General features: G+C 51.9%; 1 pseudogene; it reads left to right on the top strand.

Moving 5' to 3' along the window:
* The first annotated feature begins 17982 nt into the window (after positions 1–17982).
* Positions 17983–18101, top strand: LOC111737119 (annotated as a pseudogene).
* Positions 18102–18430: the final 329 nt, after the last annotated feature.

Genomic DNA, 18430 nt, shown 5'->3' with positions numbered 1-18430 from the left:
GACTATATTTGGAGACAGGGTCTTTATAGAGGTGATTAAGTTAAAGTGAGGGTCTCAGGGTGGGCTCTGATCCAATCTGACTGGTGTCCTTAGTCTTGACACAGACACACACTGAGGGAACAGCGTGTGAAGACTCGGGAGAAGAGCCATCTGCACGCCTAGGAGGGAGGCCTCAGAAGAAACTAACCTGCCGACACCTCGATCTTGGACTTCTAGCCTCCAGACGTGTGAGAAAATACATTTTCTTTCTTTTTTATTTACATTTTTTTGCAAAAATATATTTCTGTTCAGGCCACCCAGGCCGCATTGCAGTATTTTGTTACGGAAGCCCAAGCAAACTAATAAAGTCTATATCCTCCACATAGTTAAAAAAACGATGCATTTCACACAGCCTAGTTTTCTTTTTCAACACAGGGTGCCCAGTCGCCAAATCGAGGCTTTTCGTGCTGGGGAAAGAGCATGAGAGACAGGGGTTTCAGGGCCGTGGGCTGGTTCCATCTCTGACTAGGGCATCTCCTCTGTCTCGATAACCAACCCCCTCTGCCCAGCACTTCCCAGCGTCACCTCCCACACCAGCTACTTTCACTCGATTCCTTGGCTCAGGATCCGCTTCTGAGGGAGTCCAGCCCAAGACGCCTCTCAACCCAGGGATTCGAGGCTTTGATCCGTCCTGACTCGGGGCCAAGGTCTTTTCATGTGTATGATATGCTTGGCCGGGTTTGCCTCGGCCACGGCAGCTAATATTAGGAGAGGACGGTTGCCCAGGTTGCAAACTGAGCCACCCAGGATTACAACTTTCCTCTGCAGCCGAAGGCAGTCTCCCTCGCTCCTGGCCCATCACAAACAGGAGGAGCACCTGCGCTTCTAACATCACAGGAACCAGGTCAGAGCCGGCTGGGTGGGCTCGTGCAAGCCCACAGCCTTGCTAACTTCTATCTTACCTCTGACATGCTACATGTTGTGTAACAGATTTCTGCTAAATGGCATTCAAATGAGCGTGACCATTTACCTACAGAGAGTCTTATGGAAGAGAAGGGGGTAAACTGAGATATTTCCAAGATCCAGAGACCTGGAGATCACTAAAGCAACACATTTGGGGGAGGGAAAAAAATAAAAAACCACCTTAAAAGTAGAGAATAGAACACTGAGTTGCCATCAGTTTCTTAAAACACCAGGCAAAAGGGAGACAAATGTTTCTCTTCATCAGCTTGCCTGTGCACGGGCGGTCCCTAACCAAGATGGATTTCCTTTGGCTGTAAGATTATTTTATGGGATGTATTTGGGGGCGGGGGGGAAGTAAAATAAGGTTTTTGAAAATCATCCTCAAGATGCTTCCAAAACAACTCAGACTTCTGACTAGAGTGAGAGGCGGTGTGGCTTTCTCGGGGCATCAGGTGCCCAAGAGACCGGGGGAGTCTGGCCAGCTGGCCGGGGCTGCCTGGGGCCGGGGCAGCGGAGGCCATGCTCACGGAGACGCCAGCGGACCACCCCGGGCAGGGCTCACAAGTGGCTCATTCTTTCCAAGACAGCTGGGCAACTGGGCTTGGGCGGAAAGGTGGAAACTGTGTACCTTGGCAAAGCAGGGAAGGGGGTCTGAGAGATAGTCACGTCGCACAAGAAGGGGCACTGCACCTCCCATCGCCCTAGGAAGAGGATTCAGTGCAGGGTGGGAGCCGAGAGGGCTGGAGTCACTGGATCGGGAACCTGGAAGCCTCGGGATCTAAGCTGGTCCGTCTCTCTTTTTTAGGGAGAAAGATGGAGGATAAAAAGATGGGAGATGAGAAAAAAGCTGGAAGCCAGGGTCCCTCTCGCTCCCAGAGAGCAGGGAGAAAGCAGGTGCAGGAAGATGGGGCCTTCCGCCCGCGGGCCACCGAAGAGCTAAGTCTGGCGAAAACCTCCCTGTCTGCAAAGCCCTGGTTTTGAAGATGACACGACCAATGTGCCATCTTCCGATACCATTTCAGAGGAACATTAGGTCACGTGTGGAAAATGCTTCCTGCTGGCCAGTTTATCACCACAAATACTAGAAATAGACTTTGTGAAGGCATGTCACCTGCGGGCTCCAGGTAAAGCTTATTTTATCGGGATCTTTATGTATCAGGTGGATTGAGTTAATTTTCCACTATTGAATGCCCATGACCTGGTACTTTCTTGGGTTTAGCACTGAAAGTGCCATCTGGGAAACCCCTCAGTCCTGGGGAAAGCGATTTGGTTGGTTAGTCATCTCAACCACACACACACACACACACACACACACACACACGCCCCAGCTCACCCGTGATCCTTTCAAGGACATTGGTGATTCCATTGCAATAACTAGTCCCACATTCCTTTTGACTTATGTTCCATGAATGCCGCATAAACGTCTATGTGGCTGCTGCCCAGCCCACACCCCCATGACCCCGGATGCATCCCCTCTTAGCTGCTACGAGAGCTTCAGGGATCTTGCTGCAAGTGGCCCTGGAGAATTGACTTCACCCAGCGATGGAGCCACACACCACCCCTCACTGGGGGCAGCCAATCATTGATGGATACGGGGGGCAGCTCTGTAACGCAGGCTGCGCTCTAGAGTCCCCAGAAAATCAGGCCAAAACCCAGACCACCTGAGACCACACCGTGGCCGGGCCCCTCCCCCACTTTCCTCCCTCCCTGACCCGGCACTCTCCAGCATGAAATAAATGAAACGCTCCTGAATGCCTGCTCACACTACTTCTAGACGCCGACCTAGGGCAGTGCGCATTGCGGGCACACGCCCTTCACCGCCATCTTTCCCACCACAGCGTCTCTTGGAGATGGGCCCATCTTTCTGTGGCCACCCCCAGAGTCACAGCGACCCTCATCTCTCACCAGAACAACCATGCCGTCTCCTTCCTGGCCTCTCTGCCTCCACTCCTGCCCCCTGTAGGTCACTCTTCTCAGAACGGCCAGAGGGGCCATTTGAAAAGGAAAAGCCAGCTCAAGGAGTGGAAGGGAACTTGCTCAACCTGATAACGAGGAACTGACAGCATCGGACTTCACAAGGAAAGACTGAATACGTCCTCTAGAGATGGGGACAAGACAAGGATGGCCACTCTCAGGTGTCCATGCAACACTGTCCTGGAGGTTGCAGCCCCAGAATCAGGCCAGAAGAAGAAATAAAAGGTAACCAGTTTAGAAAGGAAGAAGTAAAACTATCTCCACTCGCAGACACCATGATCTGGGGCACGTAGAGAAAATTCCTCATGTGTAGCATTCACCGATTTCTGTGGCCGGTTTTAAAACATCAGTATGATGTGCAGTGGGGGAAAAGTGGACAGACTCCGCCCCAGGGACCACGATTACGTGTACAGGGGAGACCTCCCCCTCATTACGACTCCTCCCCTGAAAGGTCTCCGCTTACTTTCACTGGCACAGTGTCTGGCACAGAGCAGACGTGTAATCAATATGTATTGAATGGGGAGTAAGGGAAAACGACACATCCGTGACTTTCCATTGCTCTTATGTTACAATCTCAAGTCCTCACGGTGGCCTCCTGCAGGATTCGGCCCCTGCCCACCTTTCCAGATCCATCCTCTACCGTTTCCCACCTCGCTCAGTCACATCATCCTTCTTTCTCTCCAATGACCCAAGTTCATCCCACCACAGGGCCTTTGCTCATGCTGTTTCTGCTCCCAGATGCTGCCTTTGCTTGGTTAGGTCTCACTCGTCACCAAGGTCTCGGTCTACGGCTGCGGTTCTCAAGCGGGGGGGCATTTGCCCATGTCTGGAGATAGTTTTGGTGGTCACAACTGGAAGGAAACTACTGGCATGTAGTGAGTAGAGGCCAAGGATTCTGCTCAACAGCATACGATGCCTGGGACACCCTCCCCACCCCCCATGACAAAGAATTATCTGGCCGCAAATGTCAGTAGTGCCGGGATGGAGAGGCTCTGGCTTCATTTCAGAGCACCTGGCCCAATCACCTTATTAACCGAAGGAGGTTCCTCCTGCCATTCACGCTCACATCCCCTCCCAGTCTCTCTCCTTGTGTGACTTAAGCACAGTTGGGACCAGGCCCACAACAGACATTCCAGGGTATTTGAGAAAATACTCAGGATGCTCGGAAACAGACTCAACCATCCCCACTTACGTCAAGTTCGCAGAAGCAGGAACTGACACAGAGTCTTAGGCACCTAGTGGTTTATTAAGAAAGTGCTCGGGAGAGGCCAACAGGAGATACATTGATACAGAGGAGGATGGGGGAAGGGCTGAGGCAGGGTGAGGTTTCAGCAAAGCCTCAGCTTAGCCGTAGGGAACTCAAAAGTGTAAATTAAGCCTCAGTGCTTGTCCCAAATCACTCCAGGCAAAGCAGCTGAGCTTTTGCATCCCCGTAGTGGTCTTTCCAGAGCAGGGCCAGGTGGATTCTGTCTCCTGGCACCATCAGCCCTCTGGGCTTGCAGGCAGAGCCGCAGGGAGCCTGGGAGCAGACCGCCAAGGACAGCCACAGGTGCAGCTGCCAGGAGCCGAAGTCCACAGAAGCCAGAGGATGTTCACACAGATATGTCTGGAGAATCTGGATGGAGCATGGACCATGCAAAAACTGCAGAAAACCTGGGCGATCTGGTAAAAATGAATGGCTCCGTGTGACTTTTTCTGGTCTGTGAAGTGCCAGATCCTGTTAATACATCCCTGTTTCCCAGGGGCCAGCAGAAAAAAAGGCACAAACATCATCGATGAGCACTTCCTGTGAGCTGGAAGCCGTGACATGACATCCATGGGCATGGCCGGTACCAAATCTTTGCCCATGGTTTTTGCCATGCAGGCCCCTCCCATCGTAAAAGATTACAGACTTCCCTCCCTTCTCATGATTTACATTTCGACAAAGGTTGCTCATAAAAAGAACATCTGTATGTCAAACCCACTTGACCTAATCAGCTCAGAGATGCTTCTTCACTCTGCTTCTTTGAGCAGTTAACCATCTCCAGGATGTCTCTTAAGTCATGGACGGGGTTGGGGAGAGTTGAGAACTTCCGGAAGTTGTTTCCAAAATTCTATGTGGATATGAGCTTTTGTAGAGAGGATGCGTCGTTGTGCAGGTGGCCGGTGACCCAAAACACGTCCGAAAATAGGAGTTTCTTTCTTAGCACCTGTTGAATTTTCTATATTAGGACATTCATTTGTTCGCCCAGGCTGTCGTAACGAAGTAGCACAAATGGGTGGCTTATCTAAGAGAAATTTATTCTCCCAGTTCTAGAGGCTGGAAGGCCAAGGTCAAGGTGTCAGCAGGGAGGGAGAAGCTGCTTCTTGCCTCTCCCTAGCTTCTGGCGGTTTGCTGGCCATCTCTGGCATTCCTCGGCTTCCAGGGGTCATATCCTGATCTCTGCCTTCATCTTCCCGTGGCATTTGTGGTTGCCCTGTATGTAATTCTGTCTCTAAATCCGCCGCCCCCCCTTTTTAAGGACACTTGTCGTATTGGATTAGGGTCCCACCCTCCTCCAGTGTGGCCTCATCTTAACTAATTACAGCTCCAAGGACTCCATTTCCACATAAGGCCACGTTTTGGAGCGCGAGGGGTTAGGACTCCGACATGAGAATGTTCAGAAAACACAATTTAGGGCATCTCGCGTTGCCAGGGAGGGTAACAGAGCAAAAGGAGAAAGGGCAGTGTTCACCAGGTCAGGGCTGGGAGGGAGAAATGACTGGTGACGGGGGAGGGTGACCAGCTGGCTGTGCGGGGAATGAGCCAGCCCCAGCCCCTGGACTCTGAAAATCCTTCCCAGTGGCCCCTAGTGTCTCAGACCCTTTTGTGGAGCTCTTCAATCTACTCCAACCTCTGTCACTTTTGTGGGGACCAGCTCGCCAACACACAACCTAGAAGTGGATGGGAGTTAACCGTCACGGGGTCACTGGACCCTGGGGAATAGTTGCTGATGGAGAAGGCGTCCCTCCCTGGTGCCCTGAGCAGGTCCTTCTGAGATGCATTTCATAAGGCTTCCTCTATCCCGCAGGGTACGCACCAGCTGCCTGTAACCACAGCCAGGTGAGTAACACACGCCTGTGCTGGCTCCCTTTCCTTCCCTGGCCCTCATTCCCGGGGCTTCCCAAGTCAACTGCCTGCACACGAACCCTTGCCTCAAGCTCTGCTTCACACCCAAGCTAAGATATTCCGCAGGCTAACACTACAGGGAAAGGTGGCCTTCTCCCCGGTGCCAACGACACGTCTCCTCTACGGACTGACGAAGCTCTTGAAGACGGGATTGAGAGAGTGAGAGAAGAGAGATGTAGGGACTGCAGCGTCCAATCCCTGTGATCGAGCCACTGGCCACGGCGTGGCAGGAGCTCAGGGGCGTCGGCAGAAGTCCCCTGGGCCACCAAACAGCTCTAGTTCCTAAAAGCCCTGAGGCGTGACAACTGTTATTTGTAAGCTTGCTTCCGGGACACCCTCTTTCTTCCAAAATTAAAAACACTCTCCCTCCCAACCCACCGCTGAGCATCGTTCCTCAAACAGTAAAATCTCTCGCTCCTTCGGCCAGGGCTCGAAGCTTCGAAGCCTCACCCACCAGCATGTGACTTTAGGCAAGTCACTAAGGCGCTCTGCACCTCCATTTCCTTATCTGTAAAATGGGGATCACAGCGGCGCTGGCCTCGTAGTGTCGTTGCAAGGTTTATGTGGGGTCGATGCCTGCAAGGCGGTTTCCTGCCTTGCCTGGTCCCTAATGAGCGTGCGACAAGTGGAAACCAAAGCCAGGCATTTCTGTGGAAGGGGCAGTGACCGGAAGGGAGCATGGTGGCGTTTCGGGGTTCTGGGGGGGAGGGGCGCGGCTGGGAATCTTCCGCTCCTCGATGGGGCTGCTGGTTCCCTGGCTGTGTTCAGTTTGTGACAATTCAGTTGTGCTGATATGTCCTTCTCCTGTATGTACGTTATACTTCAAGAAGAATTTTAAAGCCACAAAAATTAAATTACTTGTTGCTGCCAATGGTGGTATTATTAAACCTCAAGCTGTATGAGAAGGTGGGAGAAGTTTTGGCTTCAGTGAGAAACCCAGTAAGTAGTAGCCCAACCTTCTAGTTTGGGGTTTGGAGTCCCACTCGGGTGGGTCAATAGTGGGCTGGTTCCTGGTCGCCTTCCCATTCCAGCTTTTAGTTTCTCCAGGAGTCGAATGGAAAGCAATCACCCTCGCCTCATTTCAGTGTCCTGTTATGGTTCTCCGTTTTACTGATGGGGGAAACTGAGGCCCAGAAACGTTCATTACAAATGAACAGACGCTAAAGCTTTTGGAAAGATGCAGACTTCTGTCATTCTCTCCCAGATCTGGCCCAGGGAACAAAAAATGGCCGGAACAGCACATATGTGTTCTCCCCGAGAACCAGGCACTGTTCTAGGCACTTTTCATTTCTTAGCTCATTTCGTCCTCACGTTCTTATCCCCATTTTGCAGAAGAGAACAGAGGCACAGAGTCAAAAGCACGGAAGGAACTCTCACGCTCCGCGGGGCCCTGAGCGCCAGGCCCCTGTGTCGGGTGGGTTGCGCGCCTCGCTCCCCACCCTCCCAATCCCCATGTCTTTCCCCCTCCCCCCACCCGAGCCTTTAGCCGGGCTGGGTCCTTGCCAAGTCTCAGCTGTCACAGCGTTCCCACCTTTGATCACCAGTCAGCGTTCTTGAAGTGCCGAGTCTCCCAGATGTTGGCCTGATCAAAGGCAGCTGTTGCCTGGACCCTCCCCAGAGCACGGGATTACAGACGCTGGTAGGAGAGAGACCGGAGGGTGGGAGGGACGGACACGTGACGGATGGAGTCTGTCAGCCGGCGGGGCGGGGCGGGGCGGGGCCAGGCTGGGGGAAGCGGGGGAGCCACCCCTCGCCAGGTCCTGGCCCTGTGTCTGCAGGTCGCAGAAGAACCGGGCTCCACCAGCACTGGGCAGAGAAGCCGATGCTGGGAACAGAGATGCCATGGGCTTAACTTTGAAAATGCTGACGCTAGCTCCAGGGACCCTAGTCTCAAAACCAGAACAGAAGCGAAATCTCACATTAATTTCGAGATTGCTAGGGACCTCGACAATGACGAAAATTCTCTTCAGTTACATGGCTTGAACCATGGCCTCCATCTTGTCTCGTAGGTCGTCAAGAGCTGAATTTTATATTTACAATTAATTTAAAAATCAGAGCACGAGATACCATGTACAGGATAATCTTGTGAGTTTTGTTCTTTAAAGATAGTTATAGAAAACCTGCAGTGGTCAGATCTGAGTTGAGAGAAAGCATTTTCTCGTATTTTTTGTCTTCATTGATTCAACAACATTTATGGGCATATTCTCAAATAATAATGCCTACGATTTATTAAACGTTTGCTGGATTCCCAGAAACGGGCTTATCTCTATGGTATTTTTGTAATAAGAATTTTAACAGTTAAGCAAAACATAAAATGGTGTGTATCTTTGGATAAAAAAAAATGGTGTGTATCTTTAAAAAAAAAAACATGCTATAAGTACATAAATGATAGACAGGCGATAGATGCTGGAGAGAGAGACAGATAGACCAGAGACAGGTTAAAAGAAATGAGCCGAACATGTGAGGATCCCCAGCACCTGCGACTTGATGAGCAGGTGGCAAACCTTCCTCTAATGTGCCCGTTTCACTTCCCGTGGGAGAAATAGACGTGTGTGCTGTGCTGGAAGGCCTTGGGTTCCCACCCTCAGAAACCTCAAGGTCACGACCTCTAACCGGACCTGAGAGGATGGCAGCTCCCTTTTTTGAGTGTGTGGCCTGTGCCCAACACTTTGCACACATCTTTTGTAAACCCCCACCCCCACCCCCACCCCAACAACTGTCACAGGAAATATTATCACCCTGACCAGTTGGGGACACGGAGACATTGAGGGCTGGGGGCAGAGGTGGCACTGGAGCTGGCTCATTTCAGCTCTTGAGAGCTGTCTTAAACTTTCAGGAATTCTGTGACTCAGCTGTTAAACAGGGCCATGAGCCACACTTCAATTATGTAAGCTTACAAGTAAATAAATTACATTAAAAACCAAGGCCATGCTCAAAACTCACCGCTTTCTAATTGTCTTACTGCATTTTACTCTTATCTGCGCTCTTGGGGTTACCTCTGGCTGGTGGAAATACTGTGTAATGGGGGTGCTGCTGCGTATCTCCTTACGACTTCACGCTCAGTGACAGCATGTTTATAGAAATCAGCCACGGTGGGAGTATTTACACCATGGAAAGTGGCAAATGCCTCAGAGCCAAGATACCAAGTCTTCTGGGTACATAAAGAAGTAAAATGCAAGTTTCGTGTAAGCAGAAATGAATCATTCTGTGGACAATGAAAACCATACAAAATGAATCCTGTCGTATTGACGCTACCAGCTTTCAACGAAGGTCCAGCCCGCACCGTCTCCCTGACTAGGGAACGGACAGTGGCTTCGCTGGGCACATAGCTGAGGACTACACGCTGTGAATGAGAATCGTGGCTCTTTATTGAGCACTTACTGTATGCTAGGGTATGCGTAGGGCCCTTTAAGAAAATTATCTCATCTACCCCAGGCAAGCAGATGTTTGGGCGTTCGAATCTGTTTACGCAAACCTGCTCACCTCCTCTCACTACCCCCGCAGTCGAGGCCCAAACAGTACACGAATCATGAGCCTCGGGAATCAACGGGCAAACCGAAGCACAATTCACAGGTGTCCCAGACGCTCTCACTCACCTGACGCGGTAACTGTCCACGGTCTCCAAATATGCTATTTCCTGAGACAGGAGAGCAGTAATAAAGAAGCCACTGGCGAATGGTTTGAGACTTGAGAGCCACGTCCTGGTGGCCCAGCTGTCCTCTCCCAGTCGGGGACCCAGGACACGGTCAAGGGGCCTGAAGTTAGGTCAGCCGCATCACTTCCTGCCCAGAATCTAGATGTGGCAACCCCAATTCCTGATCGAGGTCAAGGCCCAATACGATTGGACCCACACTGATGTCTCCAGTTGAATCTCTCGTGATTCTCTCTCTTGGCCTAATGACCCAGCACACCAAGCATGCCAGGCCCCGGGACGCCGAGCCCTCCCACACCTCCCACCTGCGCCCGGGGTGCTCTCACCCTTTCTTCTACTGCCTCCTCCTCCTCCCGCCTCAACCCCTCTCTCTCGATTTCTCTTCACTAACCAACGCAGACAGGTAAGGGCCTCCTCCGTGTGGACTTGCAGCTCTCGTAGAAACTGCCAGAGTGAGTGATGGTGAACATATCTAACGAGTAGTCAGGCTAGGGCAAATCAAAGTCCATTTCGATTCACGCAGAAGGGATTATGTATAGGAAACAACTGGTCTACCCGTACTGCCAAGCAATGGCTGAGCAGCCCTCATCGCACTGGATCACAAGATTCTCTGTCTCTCTGTCTCTCTCTGTGTCTCTGTGTGTGTGTCTCTCTCTCCCCCTCTCTCTCTCCCTTAAGGATGTGAGCAACTGGAGGGTAGGAACTGTGTCCCATTCTCTGGATCAATCAATAGTTGCTGAACAGCAAATGGAATCCAGCCTCACTGAGCACGAGCTCTGGGCTCGTCGGCTCGTCTGTAAAATGGGTCAATAGAGATACCTGCCTTGGGGTTTGGCTTAAAAGGGACAACGTACGTGAGGTGCTTAGCACGATGATAGCATAATCATTCAATAACGGTAGTTGGTGCTTATCATTTTGTGTGGATTGGTTTTATGGGCCTGTCGCCTAAAAGGGGTGCCGTCCCCAGGTTGGAAGCTGAGACCGTTTGGGCCGCGTGGAGGGGCCAGCCAGGGAGCACACTGCTCTGTCTCGGTGCTGCCAGAGCTGGGGCCTCCCCACCTCTTCACTCCGGCCCTGAGAGCATGGGACCAAGGAGGGGGCTGATCAATCAACAGGACTTTAAAGGCCGGTCGGCTTCCATACGTCCTGTCTTCTCAGTGTTTCTCTTAGCTGCGTGCTAACCCCCGTTTGTTTAGAACTCACAGCAAATACATCTTGGAGAGGACTTTGATCCCTGGCAGCTGTGTACGTGTGAGTGAGGCAGAGTCCCGGGGCAGACGGGGCCTGGGAAGGAGGCAGGCTGGGCTTGCCTCTCCTATGCCCTCTGGGCTCGGCCCTTGTCCTCCAAGGCCCCAGCATGCTGCCCCTGGAGGCAGAAACAAGAGCGAAAGCCAGCGCTCCCAAGTCACAGAGCCCTGGGTTCAAATTCGACTCTGTCACTGTCTAGCTGTGTGACCTTGGGCGAGTCACTCAGCCTCTCTGGACATCTCTTTTCTCATCTGTTAAAAGAGTGTAAGAATCGTTCTTCAAGCCGGCAGTGTGCAGGGGAATAAATGAGATCGTTCGGAGAAAGCACTTGGGGTAAGGTAGGAACTTAACAAATGCTGGAATGAGCAAATATTTTGGTGCTTTTTTGCAAGAAAGGCAGCACAACCTCGCAATGAAGAGCACAGGGTCTGGTGCCCCGTGGCACCACTACGGTCCAGCTGCGTGACCTTGGGCAAGTCACTTCCCCTTTCCGAGCCTCCGTCCCCTCATCTATAAGATGGAAATCATAACAGTGCCTCCCTGATAGGTTAATTACGAAAATTAACTAAGGAAGTACTGCAAAGCACTTGGAACAGTACTCGGCACATTGTGCTCGGTAAATGTGACCTTCACCATCGTCGTGACCTGTGGCAGTAGCACTGTCCCCCCCTCTCTGAGCAGATGTTTATCAGAAAAGGATGACAATAAAGAACTCACAGGGTCGGCAAAGCAGAGACCACGTGGGAGAGAGCCTGCATCACGGAGCCTCTGTGAGGACAGATGATGTGTTGTGTCATGGGGTCACTTAGCTCCCCATGTCCTCAGTTTCCCCAGCCTGGAACGTAGGAAGCTTTCCTGCACCCAGTGGTTCAGCATCACATGTGGCCCTCTCTGGGGCCGCTGCAAAAAGCCACCTCTTTTTCGCCCAGCCTCACGGAGAATGTCCCCCTTTCGTGCAGAGGAGCACTCCGTTGTGACCATGTGAGATGGCGGGGGCGCAGGGAGGTTCGGATGGTATTCTCGTCCTGCTCTCTCCAGCACCGGGAGCGGCAAGCCAGGGGAGGTCTTCCCTGATGACTCATAGACAGACCCGAGAAGACCACCATGCTCCTCTGCACCCTCCCCGCCACCCTCCCAGTGCCGGCTACCTTCACCTCTCCCTGAACAACTCTGGCTGCCCCCTCCATGGCCTCCTTGTACAGAAAAAGCCCAGCACCCGTTTTTGTCTCCTTCATGCGTAGGACTCTGAGTCTGTCAGGGAAAGCCACATATCCACCTGAAAGACTATATTTCCCAGCATCCCTTGCAGCTAGAGAGAGCCACGTGCCTGTGCTCAGGCTAATGGTAGGTTGGCGGAAGCTGTTGGGGGGGACTTCTGCTGGGAAGACCTTTAAGGGTATCTGATTCTGCTGGCAAGGATAAAGGGGAGGGAGCAGGAGGAGGCAGGGAGACCCGTCAGATGGGGATACAGGTCTGACCCTTGGGAAGGGAGAGAGGGAAGGAAAGAGGACTGGGTAGGAGGAGACTCAGACTGCAGCACAGCTCTGAGAAAGTCTTGGTCAGCCCACTGGTTGCGAGAGGGACAGAGCAAAGACTGACCATTAGAAAAGTCCCACAGTGGGTAGAAATGGCCTGGCTCTAAGATCCCCCCGACCCCCTTGTTCAGTGGGGATCAGTCTGAGGAGAATGTGGCCTTTGCATGGACACTGCTGCAGACCCAGGGTGGGGCGGGCCCCTGTGGGCTGTCCGACAGCTGTGGTCCTTGCCGCGGGCTCTTGTGGGCGCGGGCAGCGGCTGAGCGGCTCACCTTTGTCACGGCTGCCACATCCCTCTCTCCTCTTACTTTTTCACGCCTGGAGGTAGCCAGATTTAAATAAAAGCGGTGAACGGCATCTAGGGATGTTTACGCCACATAAGCAAAGCCTTGAAGTGTGCGGGAAGCTCTAACCATTTTAGCATTTTTCCTGTAACGTGTGAGGCAGGAAGTGGCAGAGAGACAGGCGCAGGGTTACTTTGTATTTTCCAGCTTCTAATAAGAGGCTGCAGGTGGTCCCTGGTTGTTTCTCTCCAGCAAGGTGACTGTCGCTGGGAGCAGATAAAGCACCAGGACCACAGCAAAAGCAGGGAGCTGCTACCTCTTCAAGAAGCTTGAGGCTCTGAGGGATAATCCCTCCCTCCTGCAGCTGGGCAGCTGCCAGCATTCCCGGCTCCTGGCTGCATTCTCACTCCAGTCTTCAAGGCTGGAGTCTTGAAATGTCTCTGCTCCGTGTCACGTGGCCTTCTCTGAGAGTGTCAGGTCTTCCTCTGCCTCTGTCTTGTGAGGACACGTGCGATTGCATTTAGGGTCCACCCTGCTAATTCAAATAATGTCATCTCAAAATCCTTAACTTAATCTCATCTGCGAAGATACTATTTTTGATACATAAGGTAACATTCTCAGGCTGCAGGGCTGAGGGTGTGGACATCCAGTGGGGGCCGTTTCCCAGCCTGCCGGGGGTTCCCACTGTCTTAGGTCCTCCCGTCTTAGCGTTCTGGACCCCTCCTTACTCCTGACTCTGCAGGAGAGTGAGCGTCTCTACCAACATATCTTCAAGACCTCGGTGGCCTTTCCTCCGCTTGGTACCCTGCCCCGCACAGTGTCCCGCCTTCCTTCCCAGACAGAGCTCTCCCTCTTGCTGTCTGCTTCAGACTCCTCTGGCTTTCTTGAACTTCCTCCAGGTTCAAATCCATTTATCCTGAAATATTCATTGACCAACTAACTACAGTCAGGCGCTATGTTGAACTGGGTTCTGCTGGCAAGGCGGCAGGGTTTGTCTCTCTAAAGGGGCGGAGTCAGGAATAAGCCCCATCTGTTGAGCATACACCACGCCAGTCTGGACATAAGGGTCTGGCGGTGGTGCAGGCAGGTGGGCCGCGTCCTTCAAACTCCCTGTTGTGCTGATTCGGGTCCCAGTTCCGCGGGCTGCTCCTCACGCGTTTATATGCGATCCTCTGGCGCCGCCTTCTGGCCTATCTGTAGAATTGCAGGGAGACATTCTAACTGGGCCGCGCAAAGATCAGCCGAGAAAAGCAGCTTCTCACCCGGTAAGAGAAGGGAAAAAAGGAATGGAAGGTTGTGGGAGGTGATGGGCATTTAGCACTAGGAGTCAGAAATTCAAGATCAGTTAAGAGGCGTCAAGCTGACCCTGAGCATTCAAGGAGCGGCTTCTACTCCATAGGGCATAGTGGACAGAAGGCAGGCTCTGAATCCTCGCCTGCTCCTTCTCAGCTGAATGAGCTGGAGGGAATCACTTCACCTCTCTGTGCTTTCGTTTTTTTCATCTGCAAGATGGGATTAATGACTGTACCTACATCACGGGGTTATTGTGAGGTTTAAGTGAGCTATTCCATCTAATCCTCTTAACCACATAAAAATAGGATTTTGTTGTGATTATTGGCAGCAACCTAGGCAGAATGAATATACTAAGTCTTCACCACCACCCTGAAGGTAGGTGTCGCTGCTCGTCTTTTAAATAAAAGTTGAGGGTCAGAGAGGGATATTGGCTCACCCAAGCTCACACAGCGGGGAGTGTCAGAGATGGCATTGGAACCTGATTGTCGTCACCTCCTATGTCCAGGCTCTTTCCAGGTCTCTATGTCGCCATCTCAGGATGGACTCCTTCATGTTGTGGTTTTCCGGGGCTCAACTCGGCGGTACGAGGGAAAAGGACAGCTAGGTAGATGGCGACACCGTTTATTCCAAGGGTAAAGGCAGGAGGGGCGGACGGACACGACTCTTGGTTTTGCTGGGGACACTGTGCTCATCCAGAAGTACAGGTGTCACACTTAGACCTCTGACTCTGGAGGAACACAGCCCCCTTTTTCTCAAGTGACAAGCTTGTCCCACGATGACTGTATCATCCATGGGACAATGGTGATCCATCCATGCCTTTTAATGTTGGTCTCTCGTACTAGACTACACGCCCCATCAGAGTAGGGAACATGTCTGTCTTGATCACCACTGTATCTCAGTGCCTGGCACAGAGCAAGTGCTCCTTAAATATTTGAATGAATGAATGAATGAATGAATGAACGAACGAACATGTTTGCTTGTAGCAGTAGAACCACGTCTGCCTAGCTGAACCACAACTAAATTTAGTAACTGTCGTAAGGCTGTACGTCCCACTAGTTGGTGTTCCACGATATAAAAAGTTGGGGCTCAGATAAATTTGGGACACGCTGTGGAAAACGGGGATCTTGACCGCAGGGCTTTTCTGAGACTACGTCCTGAGGCGCATTGAGAATTCATAGGGGTGAGTTATGACACACAGCATTTTCTCAACCTACTTTCTCCATCTTTCGCTTCCCTCCCTCCATAGAAGGATTACAGGCATCATGATGGACGCTATCCCACAAAACACAATTTTGAAAGTGTTTTCTTGAGCCTACTGCGAGTGTAGGGCTCTGAAGTTGGATCAGAACGGGCCTTTCCCTTGTTTGCTTACCCATGAGGGGTGACACCCTAAGCAGAGTGAACAGAATGATGATCCTTTAGAACCATAAAGATAAGCTGAGGCCAGGAGTTAGCAGTCTGGCCCACTGCCTGATTTTCTCAATAAAGTTTTATTGGAAAGTGACCATCTCATTCATTTATGTATTATCTGTGGCTGCTCGAAATGGCAGAGTTGAGTACTTGCGACAGACTATATGGCACACAAAACCTAAAATGTTTACCATTTGGCACTTTATAGAAAAAGTTTGCTGACTGTTGATTTAGGAAGATCCTTTAAAAAAAGAAAAAAAAACAAGCTAGGCAAACTTTCTAATGAAGACTCTTAGAGGCAGACAAAGGGTGATAGGCCGGGGGGCCCCGAGGGGCAGGCAGGCGTTTGGAGGGGGCGGGGGAACCATAGCAATTCAAATGCATTCATTTGCCATGAATAACTGTTTCACACAGCTTGTATTGTATGCCTGCCTGCACCCAGCATCGTTCAGCCTTGGGCATGTCTTAAGTGGGGGACTTTCCCAGAAAGCTGACTAAGCAATGGAGTTTAGCACACAGGTTTATTGGGGGGTGGGGTGCTCTTGGGGACAAGGGACACCTGAGGAAGGGGAGGAAGCAGAAGTGGGCAGAAAAACTTGGGTTGAGCTGCAATATGCCAATAGAGGCCTCAGCTAACCTTATGGAAAATTCTAGACATGGGTTGAGCCGTCAAGGTCACCCTTAGGACAAGGAGGCTGGGCTTTTGTAACCTGCCACATGAAGTAGTCACTGGACTGGGGCCGCACAGGAAGGGGCGTGACCCAGGGTGAGGCAGCTCTCTGCAGCTGGGGACACTCTGCAAACAGACTTTCGAGGGAGTAGGGGCTGGCAGCACGTCCCATCATCCACCACGCTGAGCAAAGGCAGACACGCCCCCTGCTCGGGAAGGCTTACCTCTCAGGCTGGCGAGTCATCAAACACATAGACGAGCAAACACCAATGTGATCACAACTGGCTGGGGAGAGCGGAGGGCGTGTCAGAGGCAGGATCAGCATGGACCCAGTGCAGACTGGGGTGTCCTCTCTGCGACAAAGCATTTAAGCCGAGGCCCAAAGGATGAGTTGGACTTGGTCAGTGGAAGAGCTCGGGGTGTGCAAAGACCCTGGGGTCGTGTGTTAGCTCCTAGGGCTGTCTGACAAATTCCCACGATCTGGATGGCTTAGGACAACAGAAATGTTTTTATCCTTTCACAGTTCTGGGGCCTAGAGGTCTGAAATCAAGGTGTGGGCAGGGCTAGGCCCCCTCTGAAGGCCCCAGAGGAGGGTCCTTCCTTGCCTTTCCAGCTTCTGGTGGTTGCCAGCAACCCTCGGCTTCTGGGCGCATCACGCGATCTCTGCCTCCGACATCGGAGAGAGTGTACCCATGTGTCTGTGTTTCCACATGACCTCCTGATAAAAACACCCACCATCGGCTTTAGGGCCCACTTGAAAACCAGGATGGTCTCATCTCAAGGCTCTTAACTAATCACATCTGCCAAGACCCTGTTTCCTTATCTGTGGTCACAGCCACAGATTCCAAGGACTTCAATGTACGTTTTGCGGGGGACACAATTCAACCCACAGCAGGTGAGAACAAGGGCTGCACATTCAAGGAGCAGAAAGTGGCCAGTGTGGCTGCAGCCAGGTAGACGAGGAGTGGTGGTCAATGGCTGGACCTCTCAGGACCTCAAGGCCAAAGTCAGGAAAGGAACTCTCTTGCCAAACGAGGCCGTGGTGGTCCTCTCGTGTGAAGGAGGCATCTGCCCGCAGCACAACTTTAATAATACAAAGGAAACACGATTTGGATTTTATTCCCAGCTCATCCCCAGATCATCCTGCATCAGCCCCAGGCCAGCATGGCAGCCAGTGGGATTAGACGGCACTGGAATCTGAAGACTTCAGGGTCCAGGATGAGGCCCCCATCAGCTTGTCTCCTTAGAGTGAGCTTAGCTTTTCCCCGCCATATTCTGTTTGATGGATAATTTGCGATGTCTGTTGCTCTTCCAAGTGAAGTGTGGTGGTTCGGGTGCGTTGAGAGTTTGTAGGGGTGAGTTATGACCAAGAGCAGGAGGGGCCTCCACAACTCTGGTGTTTGGTCCCCAGCAGGGCCGGGAGGGAGGAACAAGGTTTAGCCACCACCTGCTGCAGGTGAGCTACCTGGTGTCCGTGCAGGTGTGACTGAGGCGGGTCCGCACCTAGTCTCCTGTCTTGAGTTACCCTGGCCACCTGCAAATGCCTAGGAATAGGGCTGTTCTTCCAACGGGCTTCTGGGGCCATGACAGCGAAATGCTGGGGCCACATCGAAGGTGTCCGCTGGTGACGCGCAAGGTAATGGTCTCCAGCACTCCCTAGCTGCCCCTACTTCCTGAGTCCTGGGAATGACCACGGGGAGGGAGGAGCAAGAGGAGCCCACTTGAACCTGGCCTTGGTCTCTTCTGGGCCTCAGTTTCCCTGTGTGTCAACAGATAGGAAGCCAGATGCTCCAGGAGCTGTGTACACCTATAAAAACTCTAAAACTACCTACGGCCATGCCACCCTGAACACGCCCCATCTTGTCTGACCTCGGAAGCTAAGCAGGATCGGGCCTGGTTAGTACTTGGATGGGAGACCACCTAGGAAGACCAGGTGCTGTAGGCATAAAAAATTTTTTTAAAAAAAGGAGGTTGTAAGCTGACAAGGTCCTTGTAATCTGTGAGGTCAACCAAGGGTTGCCTTGCCTAAAAAACAAAACAAAACAAAACAAAACTCTAAAACTGGCCGTCCCTGAGCCTTCCTAAACTCTAGCGACATTTCTAAAACCACGGTTTCTCAGGGGAGGAAACTTGCAGACAGCTCCTTACCCAGGTGATCAGTTACCATCACCCACTTCGCTGACATCATAACCTGAATTTAATCATGTGAAAATATCAGGCTAACCCACACTGAGCAACTTTCAGGAACTCAACTGGCCTGTCACCTGCAAAAGC

The sequence above is a fragment of the Pteropus vampyrus genome, unplaced genomic scaffold, assembly GCF_000151845.1.
Source record: "Pteropus vampyrus isolate Shadow unplaced genomic scaffold, Pvam_2.0 Scaffold23, whole genome shotgun sequence".
Classification (NCBI taxonomy): Eukaryota; Metazoa; Chordata; class Mammalia; order Chiroptera; family Pteropodidae; genus Pteropus; species Pteropus vampyrus.
The sequence above is the reverse complement of the archived record's forward strand: the minus strand, read 5'-3'. Positions and strand labels throughout refer to the sequence as shown.